Raw genomic sequence first — 14,779 nt, forward strand, 5'->3', positions numbered from 1 at the left:
GAAAGAAAACTGTTTTACCAAAATATCTTAGACAGTTGACACCTGATTGAGTCAGATTCTTACTCAACCTTCCATGTGTGTAGGCTGCAGTCCTAAGGTTCACCCTTCCCTTGCTCATGCCTTTAGAACCTGCAGATGTGTGTTATCTGCTCCTTCTGTTTGGTTAACTTCAAGAGCTTCTAATCTTTTTATAACCAGTTCTGTTGGCTGTTATCTAGATTCCCTGTAGTGCCTTGTCTATTGTACAGTTTAACAGATCTCCACCCTCCTCCCTGGCTATTAGAAGAGCAATATAATTATTTAACAATGTGGTAGAGTCTTCTGTCAGATAAGCTCCTTAATTGGACCTTTATAGCCTTTGCTATTTGTGTGTGTGTGTGTGTGTGTGAAAAATATCACCTGACGGTTTTTCTTAAAGTTGGATTTTTACACAATTTTCTGGGCTAAATACCAAATAAGGGCCCAGAGCACCCTTCTGTCAATAATCCCCCCTCCTCCTCTCTCCATGCTTGGAGAGACAGCTGTTGTTTTCTACAACCTGAAAAAATTAATCAGACCTATTATTTCAGTTTTGCAGCTCTGTGTTATTTTCTCATATAATCTTACCTCTTTTTCTATGCTGGTGTCTCCATCTGTGTGGCTCCAGAGACACTGTAATCTCCAATTCCATACTCATCACAGGATAACATAGGATACTGGAAAAAGTAATGGGCTTTGGGTCAAGAGAGGTAAGTGTTCATCCAGACTCTGCCCCTAATGATGTGACCTTGCCAAGGCAGTTAACTGCTTTGGCTTTCAAATTCCTTACTTATAAGATACCTAGAAAACACATATTCTCCTTTAGGTTTGTACTCTGTACACCTTCACCTCTGAAAAACCCATCCTCACATTTATGGGTTTTCTGATTCATTCCCAATCACCCAGCAGAGAACTGCTTTTACTTGAGTTCAGTATTTGACTCTTAATTTTGCCAAATTTCTACTCATATGCTTTCTTACTAACTCCAAGTGGCTCAGCTTAAACTTAACATGGAGCATCTCATACATATTTCTAAATATTAGCGATAGATCTGCGAACTATTCTCTGTCATTTAAGAAAAGTAGTCACAAAATTTTTTAAATAAATAAAAATGTTAGTTATATAAATTTTGAAGTATAATTCATAATTTAAAACTGAAATTGTATATTTCTTGATCAACTTGTGAAGTTATTGACAACATTTCTTCTTAAGAAAAAGAGGTGGAGTGATAGAGGAGGGTTAGCTATAAACTAGGTTAGTTATCCTCATGCTAGGCAGGATGAATTAGGAGGGCAATAATCAGATGTATTATGTTTATGGAAAGGCAAAAAATAAATTCCAAATATGAATTTGAAAACCCTCTCAGTCTCTGGAAAACAGTATGGAGTTTCCCCAAAAAGTCAAAAATAGAGCTACCCTATGACCCAGCAATTGCACTACTGGGTATTTACCCCAAAGATACAAATGTAGTGCTCTGAAGGGGCACATGCACCCCAATGTTTATAGCAGTAATGTCCACAATAGCCAAACTATGGAAAGAGTCTAGATGTCCACCAACAGATGAATGAATAAAGAAGATGTGTTGTATATATACAATGGAATATTATGCAGCCATCAAAAAAAAATGAAATCTTGCCATTTGCAATGATGTGGATGGAACTAGAGGGTATTATGCTAAGAGAAGTAAGTCAAACAGAGAAAGACAAGTATCATATGATCTCACTGATATGAGGAATTTGAGAAATAAGACAGGATCATAGGGGAAGGAAGGGAAAAATGAAACAAGATGAAACCAGAGAGGGAGATAAGCCATAAGAGACTCTTAATCTCAGGAAACAAACTGAGGGTTGCTGGAGTGGAGGGGGGTGGGAGGGATGGGGTGGCTGGGTGATGGACATTGGGGAGGGTATGTGCTATGGTGAGCGCTGTGAATTGTGTAAGGCTGATGAATCACAGACCTGTACCCCTGAAACAAATAATATATTATATGTTAATAAAAAATTTTTTAAGAAAGAAAGAAAAGAAAACCCTCTCAGTCTTTCTTGAGACTTACAGGGTCTTTTCTCCTCAGAGCCCATCTCTCCCTGGTTGCCATTTCAAGGAGAGCTGATTAGAGTATAGCAATAGAGCTCAGTGTTCCAGGATACTCCCCAGGGTCTGGGCAGGAGCCTTAAGATAGGAGGTACCTACAACTCGAGTCCAAATCCTAGCTTTATCAGATACCTCCAGCCAGGGTGAGGACCAGCTAACCACAGTGACACGCAGAAAGTAGCCCACAAATTTTACTGACCACAAGCTACACCCAGCTCTGGAATAACAAGCCTCCTACCCTCATCCCCTGGTTATTCTAGGGGAAACAAAAAGGAGGGGCATCTTAACTTCCAAGGCAAACCTATGTGAAAATTGAGATAAGTGTGTCCTTGGTGGTGTTTTCCTTTGAATGTAAGTGTATATCATAAGTTAATCCCTATAAACTTGAGGAGAGGTGCTGCAGAAACTCCTTATTGCTTTGGTTGATCTCCTCTCCAGCCCTTCTTTCTTGGCTAGATTCGAGCCCCCTCCATCTCAGTGGCTCACCTGTAGTGCTTGAGGGGTCATCCGGTCTTCAGCCTCACCTTGCCTTCAGGGTCAAAGTGCTCTCCCTAAAAACTGTAATTCAACTGGGATTTCCCCTATCCTTCACTCACTCCTGATCACCCTCAGGATTCAGTCAAAGGTCTTCACCATTACCTACCCAAAGTCCTCTATAATCTTGACCCTTCATACTTACCTTGGCACACTCTACATTCTTCTTCTCCCTCTTGCATAGTAAACTCCAGCAGTGTAGTACTTTTCAAGTACTACTTCAAACTTCTAGTACTCTAGATCTTCTCTTGGATCCTCACCCTCTTGTCCACTTCATTAATTCACATCCAACTCATCTGATAGATATATAGATACAACTTACACGCAAACTTCAAAACCCAGTTCATAAAAAGTTAATGGGAAAAATACTATTTTGTTGTTATTTGTAGTTGCAAAAATTCTTACTAGTAATATTCAAGGTTTTTCATGTTTATCAGCCACATACGTTTCTTATTTGAATAAATAATTTAATTCTTAACTTTTATCTATTTTTCTATTTTTATAGTATTTTTTTTTAAAGCAATGCATATGAAAAAGTAAAGTAAAATAAAACCAGGGGCGCCTAGGTAGCTCAGTCGGGTAAGCGTCTGCCTTCAGCTCAGGTCATGATCTCTGGACCCTGGGATTGAGCCCCACATCACACCGAGCTCCCTGCTCAGTGGGGAGTCTTCTTCTCCCTGTTCCTCTGCCCCTCCCTGCCTGCTCATGCTCTCTCTCTCTCTCTCAAATTAAAAAAAAAAAAAATCTTAAAAAAAATAAAAACAAGGCATATGATATTTCTCTACAAAGAAGATCCATTTGTTTGCCATGTATGGACAAAATTTTTCTTCCAACTTACTGTCTTTTAACATCCTATTTCAGTGAATACTTTTATTTCACTGTGAAGAATTTGCTTGTAGTTAAATTCTCTCAAAGTTCTATTGCTGATGTTAGCTGCTTTGAATTATTAATTATAACAGTAACAAAGCAATTATTTTCTAATTTTTAATAAATTGATACATGCAATTGACAAGAATAATAACAAAACCCAATTTATAAGTCACAGCCCCAACACAGAGTCAGGGTTCAATAAACCATTGCTGAGTGAAATAATGCACAGAAAGCCAGAATCCAAGTGGTGAAGTTACAAGTTTTCTGTTTTTGTTTAAATCCCATCTTTCTTCTGACTTCCATGGCTTCAGAAATATCAAATACCAGATGCCAAAACAAGTATCTAAGCAAGTGCTGTTTTACCTCCAGTTCCTAGTATCTCTCAGAAGATGACTGTGCCATCTGGAAGAGACCTTAAGTTTTCTCCATTCTGGAAGAACACAGGAAGTACAATTTCAACCTTACCTCGGCTGGTCAGTCAAACTGTATGGATATTTTCCTTGTTCTTTTGATTATACTTGGTCCAGAACTTCTAAAGCCATCAGTTACTAGTACCTGCCCCCAGACCTGCTATGATAGTCTGGCCTCTTGAACATTTACATAGTTAAATTTGGGCGAACTTGGCCAGAATTTTTAGGGCTGTTTCCATCCCACACACTACCAGGACCTAGGTCCTGCATTAGGTCATGACTGGTGTCCAGACTGAGTGGGGGAAGGAGGTTCAATAGTGGCCTCTGGCCTCAGTTTTCCTCATGTGATAGATTGCTTAAGGTTCTGAATCGTATTTTCCCAATACCTTTCATATAATGTGAGAGATTAGCTTTTCTGGGAGAAATTTAACATCAAAGATATTCACAAATCATACCAAACAATATAGAAAACCTTTTGGATTCCATTTTAAAGATGACACAAAAACATAAAATTCATGCAATTACCGGATATGTGTTGAGCACTTCTCTGGGGATAGAGTAGATCTGGAGATACATAAAGCATGGATACTTGTAATAAGTCATAGTAAATACATATAAAAGATGAAAATAAAAAAGCTAAAACTTTTAAAGCATAATAGCTTAAGAGTCTAAAGTAAAAAAGGCAGCTCAAAAGGATGTAATATAATAGTCTTAAAAGTCACCTTTTTATAAGCAATGCCTTTGCCAATATTCTACAGCAACACGACATGCTACACTGTTTGGATCTGACCCAAATTTTTATCTCCAGCCCCAGCCTCTCCCCTGAACTTCAGACTCCCTGAGGAATTGAGTCTGTACGCCACCAAATGCTGCCTTCTCCACTCGGGAGCTTAATGGGTTTCTCAAACTTAACACATCCAAAAGGAAACCCCAAATCTCTATCCTAACACTTGTTCCTCCAGTGACCTCCTTCATCTCAGTTAATGGCTACTGTCATTTTAAGTGCTCCAAAAACAAAACCTTATCCTCTTTCTCTCTAACATACAATCCATCACCAAATCCTGTTGCATCTATGTTTAAGGTATACCCGTACCTCTCTCCACCTCCATTGTTATCATCCTGGTCCAAGTTATCTTTTTCCTGGACTATTGCAGTCTTCTCTTAACTGATCTTCCTGCTTTTGTCCTTGCCTTCTATAGTCTATTCTTAACCCCGTAATCAGGGTGGTTGCTTTAATATATAAGCCAGGTTATATCACTCCTCTACTCTGACCCCTTCAGTGGTTTTCCACATCACTCAAGGAAATATCCAGTGTCTACAGCCTACTATCATCCTCCACCACCTCCCAAACCTATTTTGCTCCTTCTCTGCTTTGTGAAGAACTGCTATGATCTTGATATGTTACTACTTTCTAGAATATAAAGTTAGTCTTTCAACTAAGACTAACCATATAGCACAGAGTTGCATATCAGAACAAGAAATACATGTCAACTGAAACTAACACTCCTGGTGTAGGAGGATAAATAAAGTTGTATCTTGTGTTATCCGATAACATACATTCTGCCAAATCAAACTTAACAGGGACCTTCAGAGCCAGATGGGAAGAACTCATCAAACTCTGCTATAGCTTTTTTGGGGGTAAGGGACAGAGTCATCTATTAATTTATATACACACATACATGTCATTTCTTTTGTATAGTGAAAACATGTAAGATCTAGTCTTTTAGCACTTTGGAAGTATGTAATAGAGCATTGTCTATAATCAGTACGCTATGTGTTAGATCTTCAAAATTTATTCATCTTTTAGTTGCAAGTTTGTATCTTTTATCAACATCTCCCCAGTTCCCCCAGCCCCTGGTAACCATCATTCTACTCTCTGTTTCTACAAATGTGTCTGTTCTACAAGTTCCACATATAAGAGATACCATACAATATTTATCTTTCTTTGGCTTATCTCACTAAGCATAATGCCCTAAAGGTCCATCCATTATGTAGCTAATGGCAGGATTTTCTTTTTTCTCATGGTTGAATAATATTTCATTGTATATGTACCACATCTTCTTTACCCATTCATCCACTGATAGACATTTAGGTTGTTTCCATATCTTGGCTATTGTGAATAATACTGTAATAAACACAGGAATGCAGATTTCTTTTCTTCTTCTTCTTCTTCTTCTTCTTCTTCTTCTTCTTCTTCTTCTTGGCTGGGTACAGTATACTTTATTGATGGTACATGACAAGGCAGGGTTCCTCAAGTCCCTTCTTTTCTTCAGGGGGTCTGGGATGAAAACTACGGAGGTTGGAAGATACTCAGTATGTTGGAGGATGAGCTGGGGCAAGGACTCCCCAACAGCTGAGGGCCTCTCTCCTCCTCTTACTCTTGCTAGGCTGGTAGTCCCAGGGGGGCTTTTACTCTTTGGAGACCATGTGGACCATAAGTTTTACCACCTGGTTGCTGTAGCCAAATTCATTGTCATACCAGGAAATGAGCTTGACAAAGTGGTCATTGAGAGCAATGCCAGACCCAGCATCAAAGGTGGAGGAGTGGCTGTCACTGTTAAAGTTACAGGAGACAACCTGGTCCTCAGTGTAGCCCAGGATGCCCTTGATAAAGCCCTGTGGTGCCTGCTTCACCTGATTCTTGATGTCTTCATATTTGGCAGCTTTCTCTAAGCAATAGGTCAGATCCACAACTGACACGTTGGGGGTGGGAACAAGAAGGCCATGCCAGTGAGCTTCCCATTCAGCTCAGGGATGACCTTGCCTACAGCCTTGGCAGTGCCAGTAGAAGCAGAGATGATGCTCTGGGCAGCCCCTCAGCCATTACACCACAGCTTCCCAGAGGGGCTGTCCCTGCTCTTCTGGGTGGCACTGATGGCAAGGACTGTAGTCATAAGTCCTCCCCATGATACCAAAGTTGGCATAGATGACCTTGGCCAGAGGGGCCAAGCAGTTGGTAGTGCAGGAGGCATTGATGACAATCTTGAGGGAGTTGTCATACTTCTCATGGTTCACACCCATCACAGCAGAAGGGGCAGAGATGGTGACCCACTTAACCCCATGCTTCAAGTGAACCCCAGCCTTCTCCATGGTTGTGAAGACCCCAGTGGACTCCACAACATACTCGGCACCAGCATCACGCCATTTGATGTTGGCAGGATCTCACTCCTGGAAGAAGGAGCTGGGCTTTCCATTGATAACATTCCTGTTCTCAGCCTTGACTGTGCCATGGAACCTGCCATGAGTGGAATCATACTAGAATGTGTAGACCATGTAGTTGAGGTTAATGAAAGGGTCATTGATGGTGACAGTATCCACTCTGCCAGAGTTAAAAGCAGCTCTGGTGACCAGGCGCACAATATGGCCAAATCCGTTTACTCCAATCTTCACCACCCTATCTTGGGGATGTGGCTGGTACTGCACCAGAAGATGCGGCTATCTGTCAAACAGCGAGGAGCAAAGAGCCCAGATATCTTTTCAAAATCCTGTTTTCATTTCCTTTGGATACATAACCAAGAATGGGATGGCTGGATCATATGGTAGTTGTATTTTTATTTATTTATTTTTAGAGAGAGCGAGCATGAGTAGGGAGGGGCAGGGGTAGAGGAAGAGAGAGAATCCCAAGCAGACTCCAAGCCCATCACAGAGCCTGATGCTGGGCTCTGTCTCATGACCCGGAGATCTTGACCTGAGCCAAAATCAAGAGTGGGCCACTCAACCAACTGAGCCACTCAGGCACCCCTGGTAGTTGTATTTTTAATTTTTTGAGAAACCTCAATAATATTCTCTACAGTGACTTAACCAATTATATTCCCACCAATAGTGCACAAAGTTTTCTTTTCCTCCACATCCTCGCCAACACTTGTTAACTCGTCTTTCTGGTGATAGCCATTCTAACAGGTGTGTGGTGATTTTTTAATGTGGTTTTGATTTGCATTTCCCCAATAATTAGTGATGTTGAACATTCTTTCATGTACCTGTTGACCATTTGGATGTCTTCTCTGGAAAAATATCTACTAAGGTCCTCTGCTTATTTTTAATCAGGTTATTTGTTTTTTGTTGTTATTGAGTTGCATGAGTTCTTTATATATTTTAGATATTAACCTTCTACCCAATATGTAGTTTGCAAGTATTTTCTCAGTTCTATAGGTTGCCTTTTAATTTTACTATTTTTTTTTTCTGTGCAGAAGTTTTTAGTTTGATGTAGTCCCACTTGTTGATTTTTGTTTAGATTGCTTGTGCTTTTGATATCATGTCCAAAAACTTATTGCCAAAACCAATGACAAGGAGCTTTTTCCCTGTTTTCTTCTAGGAGTTTTACATACCAGGTCTTTCTTATGCTTAAGTCTTTAATCTACTTCAAGTTAATTTTTATGAGTGGTATTAAGATAAGGATACATACTTTCCTTTTATTCCTTTTCTATAATCCTTCCTTCTCCTTGCCTCCTTCCTTCCTTCCTTCACTCCGTCTCTCCCACTCATTTTCTTGTTCTTGTTCTTCTTGTTCTCCTTCTGTTTATAAAGTTTTCTTTTTGTCTTTAAATCAAAACTGTGTGTGTGTGTGTGTGTGCATTTGTGTGTTGGGGGGTAGGCTTTTTAAAGGGGTTTTCCAGTATTTACTTTATGAAAATTTTTTTAAGTTTTTCTCTAACTTTTAATGAAAGCCAAATGTTAGAAATAGTAATTAAAATGTTTACATTGAAGTAGATTGCTAGATCTGCAGTGTAGCCAAGCCTGGCAGGTTTTGATAAATTAGAATGAGCCACACAGGCTGGTCTTTTTTTTTTTTTTTTTTTTTTTTTGCTGAAATGCCACAGTGTCCAGAAAGCAATTCCACCCCACACACCACCCTTGTTTCAGATCAGATGAACTGAGCAAAGAAAATGCCTCCCAACATGGCAAATTACCCACTGTATCAAAAGAAACCGGAAGATGTTATCAATGAGACGGATGGCTTTAGAGAGCATGAACATCAGGATTTGATGTAAAGTGTGATCTTTGGGCTTTTACCAAACCGCCGTTCATTAGGGGAAACATCATTCCAGGTCATTCATGTGACTGTCATTATACCTTGATCAGTCCAGTTTCCAAGGACACATTTCAGAAAATAAAAACAGAAAGGGAGGCAAGGAACCTTTCCTAGCTTCATTTCCCATAAATGCCCTCTGTAAAAAGCTTTCCCAGACCCCCAGAAGCACTTGTTTCATATGCTCCTGAGTGAATAAACCTTCTGTAGTCTGGAAACATATAATTTTGGAAAGTTTCCACACTTTCTGGTGCCACACACTTCTGGCAAAATATCTGTGGAGCCTTCACATAACCCCCCATGCAGCACTGCCTTCTTAATGAAATAAAAGAATTGCCAGTGAGCAAACCTTGCTGATTGCCTTCCGTATTTAAGTCAGACCTTCTGATCAAGGAATAAATCATTCCACATTTCCCCAGAATTTGTAATGTGTTGAGAAATTATCATGTAGATCTGTGGTCCTTAACACTGGCCACACACCGAGATTATCTGGAGAGCTTTGAAAAATTTGTTGCCTGTGATCCACACCTAGAGACCTCGGAAGGACAGGTCATCAGTATTTATTGAAAGCATTCACACACACTCCCTCCCACTAATTCTGATAGATAGCTGCACTAAGAAACACTGGCTATTGAAGGATTTCTAATATTTAGAACTCTGTGTTTTCATTGTTGTGAGATCTTTGCTGTCGCCCACTAACTTAACTAACTTAAGCCTCTCATTTGGCCAAATCAGTTTCATTATGTATGGTAGGGTCAGAAACTTGAAACTCTTGTTTTTCAAGTGATCTTTAGGTATACATGTCATTACCGTGTCTGTGGAATGTTCTGAGTTTCTCTAATGGTTGCCAGGTTCTTCAAAAGAAAGAGATATAACTTGATTATTTTGGAAATATTCAGTAAGTCCAGGTGTTAATATATAAATAGTTTTCAAGTCCATGTTTAGCACCTTAAAAATCTATCATTCATTGCATAAAAAAAACTAAAATGGCCAAAGACTCATTCTCAGATATTAGAGGGCTTCTTCTCTCAAGGAAACTCAATGAGAAAAACACAGGTTTTAGTTTGGTTTATATAAATGTGTGTGTGTGTGTGTGTGTATGTGTGTGATTTAGATTTTGTGAAAAAGAAAAAAAAAGCAGTATCAGCAATATTGTCCACACTTTCATAAACATGAAAAAATATATAGCCTTATGCAGGTAAGAGTCATACAAATGAAATGTGTCTTAATGCTGCTTCTGCTGCATTTGTGGCAGATTAATTAAATAAACCGTGCTGATCCATTAATGCTTAAGCAAACCAAAAAATGATGCTCTCTCCCACAATAATCATAATCCTTTTCAAATTCCATCTGAAAAGCTATAAGAGAAAAATTTTAAAGGCAAATTTTTTAATGAAATAAAAGGTTTTTGTTTTTTTGTAAAGATTCCCACGGTCTGAGTTTTGCTGATTGCACACTCATGATGTAGTTCAACATTTTCTCTGCCCTCCATATTTCTGCAAATTGGAAGCTGAATCCAGAGGCTTGATCAGACTCAGGTTGTACACCTTTGTCAAGTTCATAGGTGGTGATGTATTCTTTTATCAGGAGGCACATGATCTAACTCTTTCTGTGATGTAAGTAGCCTTTTGATGCTTGATGCCTAGATACATGAATTGATTAGGGATTGAAAGATGATGGTATTCTACCTTTATCATCTTGTACATTTATTGGCTGGAATACTTATATAAAGAAATACTTCTTTCATCTACTTTAGATTACTCAGTAGTAAAATTCATACAGAAAAGACAGGGTAATTGCTTGATTCTTTCCTCTTACTTACCAGTGTTCAAAATAATTAATTGACTCTTTATCATCATTTAAAGGTGACTAATTAGGGGCTTTGTTCAGATTATTATGAACCCATGAATTTAAACATATTTGATGGCTCTGGCTGTTTTTATCAGGCTGCTCCCATGTGTATCAAGCTACCCGTCCAGTGTTTTAAAGACAATGATTGATACCTATGCCAGATACGTATTTATTTATTATGTCTTTTCTTGTATGTACCATCAGAAGGTTGGAGTTGGATAGATTTGCTAATCCTTGATAACACAACTTTGATAAAACCTAGTTTTATGAACCTGTCCTTCTCATTTGTGCTAAATAAAATGACAACTCTTCCAAATACTGGAAAACATACAATATCACAAATCCATTCTAAGTTGGCCATTCTCTAAAAAAATACACTTAATTTTCAACTTCACTCAAGTAAGTAAATAAGTCAATTATCAGTTAATTAATTAATCTTAGTGCCTGAGAGTCATGGAAAGAGGAATATGAGCCATTCAACCAGCAGAGGGAGTACAAGTTAACTGACAAATCCAACCTCCCAAACTCTGCTTTCCTATTGGTGAAATCACTGATAATGTTTTGGAGAGAAGGAAGATACCAGGAACAAGACAGGACATATCTGTGCTTCCCTGCTCTCTGTTGGATGCAAAGAAACAACACTGATTCTTAATGAAGGGAAAATACAACAATAAGGGGAAAAAAGTATTCCCCTGAATTTCATCAGAGCCTTCTTAGAATTCATTGCCTATATCATCATTGCCTATAGCCTGATTGATAACTGTCTTGGTGGATTAAAAAGGAGGAAGATATGATTACCTCTCTCTTTGTAAATTTAAACAATAGAGGCATCCAGAGGTGATATGAATTCTCTATGGTCACATCAATTCAGAAGTAGAGGCAAAATTTAATATAAATCATCCAAGTCCCATCCCAGCTTTTTTCATGGGGCGTTAATCAATGACAACTATTTTAAAGGGAAAGAAGTTACAAAAATATTTTGCAGATTTTCTACTTGCCTCTGCTAATAATGATCCAGTCAAGGCAAGAATAAGAGCTTGAGAATATAGAACACACTAGCGCTCCCTGATTTCTTTGCAAATTTTCCTCTGGGGTTGGTGCGTTAATTTCTAATCAGTCTGAGTCAATAACATATGGTTGTCAGTGCCATTGTTGACTCTCAGGATTTCTTGTCTCAGTCCCATAGATCCTAAAGCTTGGGGCTTGGGGTCACTGGCAGGGGTTTCGATTTGGGGCTTTCTATGTTTACACAATAGGGCAAGTCAATATCTCTCCTGTATCAGTGAATTCTGGACTAAACTGATCTATCAAGCATTGTAGACAAATGAAGACCTTTAGGGATGGAAAGAAGGCTCTCTGGAAGTCTTCCCTGCTTTTACAATTCATTGAATCCACAGACTCCCACTTGCTCCCCACAGAGATCTGAATGCAGCTGAATAAGAAAGGAAGAAAAGTCTCATGAGAAGAATGGAATGCTCTTACAATATTTTTAGGCTGCAGTGTATACTGAATTCCATTCACACGGTCCTGCAGGAGGTTTGGCCCATCTTCACAGAGCATGCCACAACTCCTGCTTATTGCAACAGATATGTACATTTCTCAAGGACTGACAATAATTAAAGAAAAAACAAACTGGGAGGTTCTTTGCATAGGATTGTTGAGGCAGGCTTTCCCTTTTTTTCTTTTGTTGATACCTGTTTTATAAAAAAGGATGATAAAGCGGTGTTGGAAAGTTCAAATTTCTCTCCAACTTGATGGACTCCTAATTGTATACCTAATTCAAACCAATTTTGGAGTAATGGGGCTACTTCTAACTTTCCAAGAAGCTAATAAAAAGACTAAGAAGTTTTTGAAAAATCGACCATCATTTTTAAAGAAATAAAATTAATGTGGAAATAACTTTTTTATGAAAAAAATGAAAATTTTTCCATGGAGACACAGGTTGAATAAATGAGGACTTCTTGGTGGACGCCATAAATGAATGAGTTCCATTCTTGCTTTCATTGAACTCAAAGGGTGCAGGTTTCTACTTGCATGTTCATTTGACTTTATTCTGTGAATCTAATTTGTCTATTCCACATCAACAGACAGCAGGGCCTCCTGAAGTCCATTCCTTCCCAGCCCAGGAGCCTTCAAACTAGAGGCAAGACTTTAATCACTTCCAAGTGTTCTAAGACACCCAAGTCTGTGTTAAGCTCATTTAGCTGTGTGAAATACTGAGTTAATGAAGTCAAAGTCATTGGTTCAGCTATACATAAGATGATTCTGCTAATCTTGTCCTCCTATGTGTCAAATAAACACATTATTACCAAACATATCTATCCCCCCTGGCATTGTATATCCATTACTCACTAAGAGGAGAGGATAGGTAGATATGGATGGAGAGAGATTGTACTAAACTTGTCTCAGCCATTTATAGCTGTATGAACTTATGTAGATTTTTTTTTTAAAGATTTTATTTATTTATTTGACAGAGAGAGACACAGCGAGAGAGGGAACACAAGCAGGGGGAGTGGGAGAGGGAGAAGCAGGCTCCCCTCAGAGCAGGGAGCCCGATGCGGGACTCGATCCCAGGACCCTGGGATCATGACCTGAGCTGAAGGCAGTCGCTTAACCAACTGAGCCACCCAGGCGCCCTATGTAGATTTTTTGATGCTTCTGTTTCCTCACCATAAAATAGGGATAATAATAGCAACTACCTCATAGGGTTGTTGTAAGGATTTAGTAGATTATTCATGTTATGTGTTTAACACAAAGATAGGTACATAGAAAATGCTCAATAAATGTTATTTTAATTTCAATTTAATGCTGTTGGTATTGTTGTTGTTATTACTGTTATTCTTGTTGGACATTTTAAAGCCTGAATTCCAATGTGCTAATTGTCCATAAGTACCTATATGTTATTATATGTATATTATAGCTCAAGTTCCTTTAGCATTAGTACATCCTGGCTTTAAAACTCAGATCCACAAGGTACACAGAATCCAGAGAAGGCAATACACATTCATGAAAGCACAAGAGAGGCAGCAAACCTCTACTGTCAGAACCTCTTCACATATCACACACTTGAATCAACTAACAAAGCTGACCAGCAAGTAACTCGCTGGTGCTCACTATGACTTTTCAATCTACTGAGGATGTCTTCTAGTGATGAAGCTTAAACAGATATTTAGTAATGAGGAGTGTGGGTATAAATAGAGACATGAAAAATATGGTCTCCCCTCCTAACAAATCCAGAGTACAGCCATTTATCTGTTTTGCCTTTTGGGAGAAAAAAAGAAATGAATTAGAAGAGTTTTCTGTTTTGTTTTCATTTGTCCTCTTTTAAAAATAAAACATGACATTAGTTCTAGAAGTCACAAAAGTCCAACAAGGGAATGAATAATTCCCTGATGGTTCAGAGAAGTATCAATATCTATTTTAGATCATCCCCATACCATTTTCAAGTGCACATCTACACAACTTAATTGTAGTCAATAATTGTTCACTCTTCTTTAGCTTGGGTGTGTAGCCTGGCTGAGAAGTGCCTCTTTAAGATAGATGGAAAAAGAGAATATTCCAAGTACTTGTTTACAATGTAGTAGAAGCAGTGACAAAACGGGAGCAGTCATGAATACTATTAAAAATACCAATTTCTAGACAACTCCTTCTCTAAGTGATTCTGATTCAATAAGAATGGGGAAGCACCCAGGAATCTGTTTTCAACACTTGTTCTGTGATTCTCATGATCTGACACATCGGGGACATCGATCATTTGATGCTTCTGCTTGCCCATCATCTCTTCTTTCTTCTGATAAAAGCACTTCAATTTTCCTTTGAGAAAGCCCTCCTCCCCAGCTCTCAGCTCCTGTGGGCGGGCTGATTCCACCACCAGCTCCATAGGCGGTCTTGGTCCCAGGCCTGTTCAATCATTCTAATCAATCAGTATCTCTGCTCACACTGGTTCAGAGATAGGTGTAAAACTGAATCCTGGAATGTT

The 14,779-nt window shown here is 38.9% G+C and overlaps 1 pseudogene; it reads right to left on the reverse strand.

Annotated features, from left to right (window-relative positions):
- Positions 1 to 6,332: 6,332 nt before the first annotated feature.
- LOC123836000 (glyceraldehyde-3-phosphate dehydrogenase-like) lies at positions 6,333 to 7,211 on the reverse strand (annotated as a pseudogene).
- Positions 7,212 to 14,779: the final 7,568 nt, after the last annotated feature.

Source organism: Mirounga angustirostris, unplaced genomic scaffold (assembly GCF_029215605.1).
Source record: "Mirounga angustirostris isolate CCGP_5_RB_7025 unplaced genomic scaffold, mMirAng1.0.hap1 SCAF_12, whole genome shotgun sequence".
NCBI lineage: Eukaryota > Metazoa > Chordata > Mammalia > Carnivora > Phocidae > Mirounga > Mirounga angustirostris.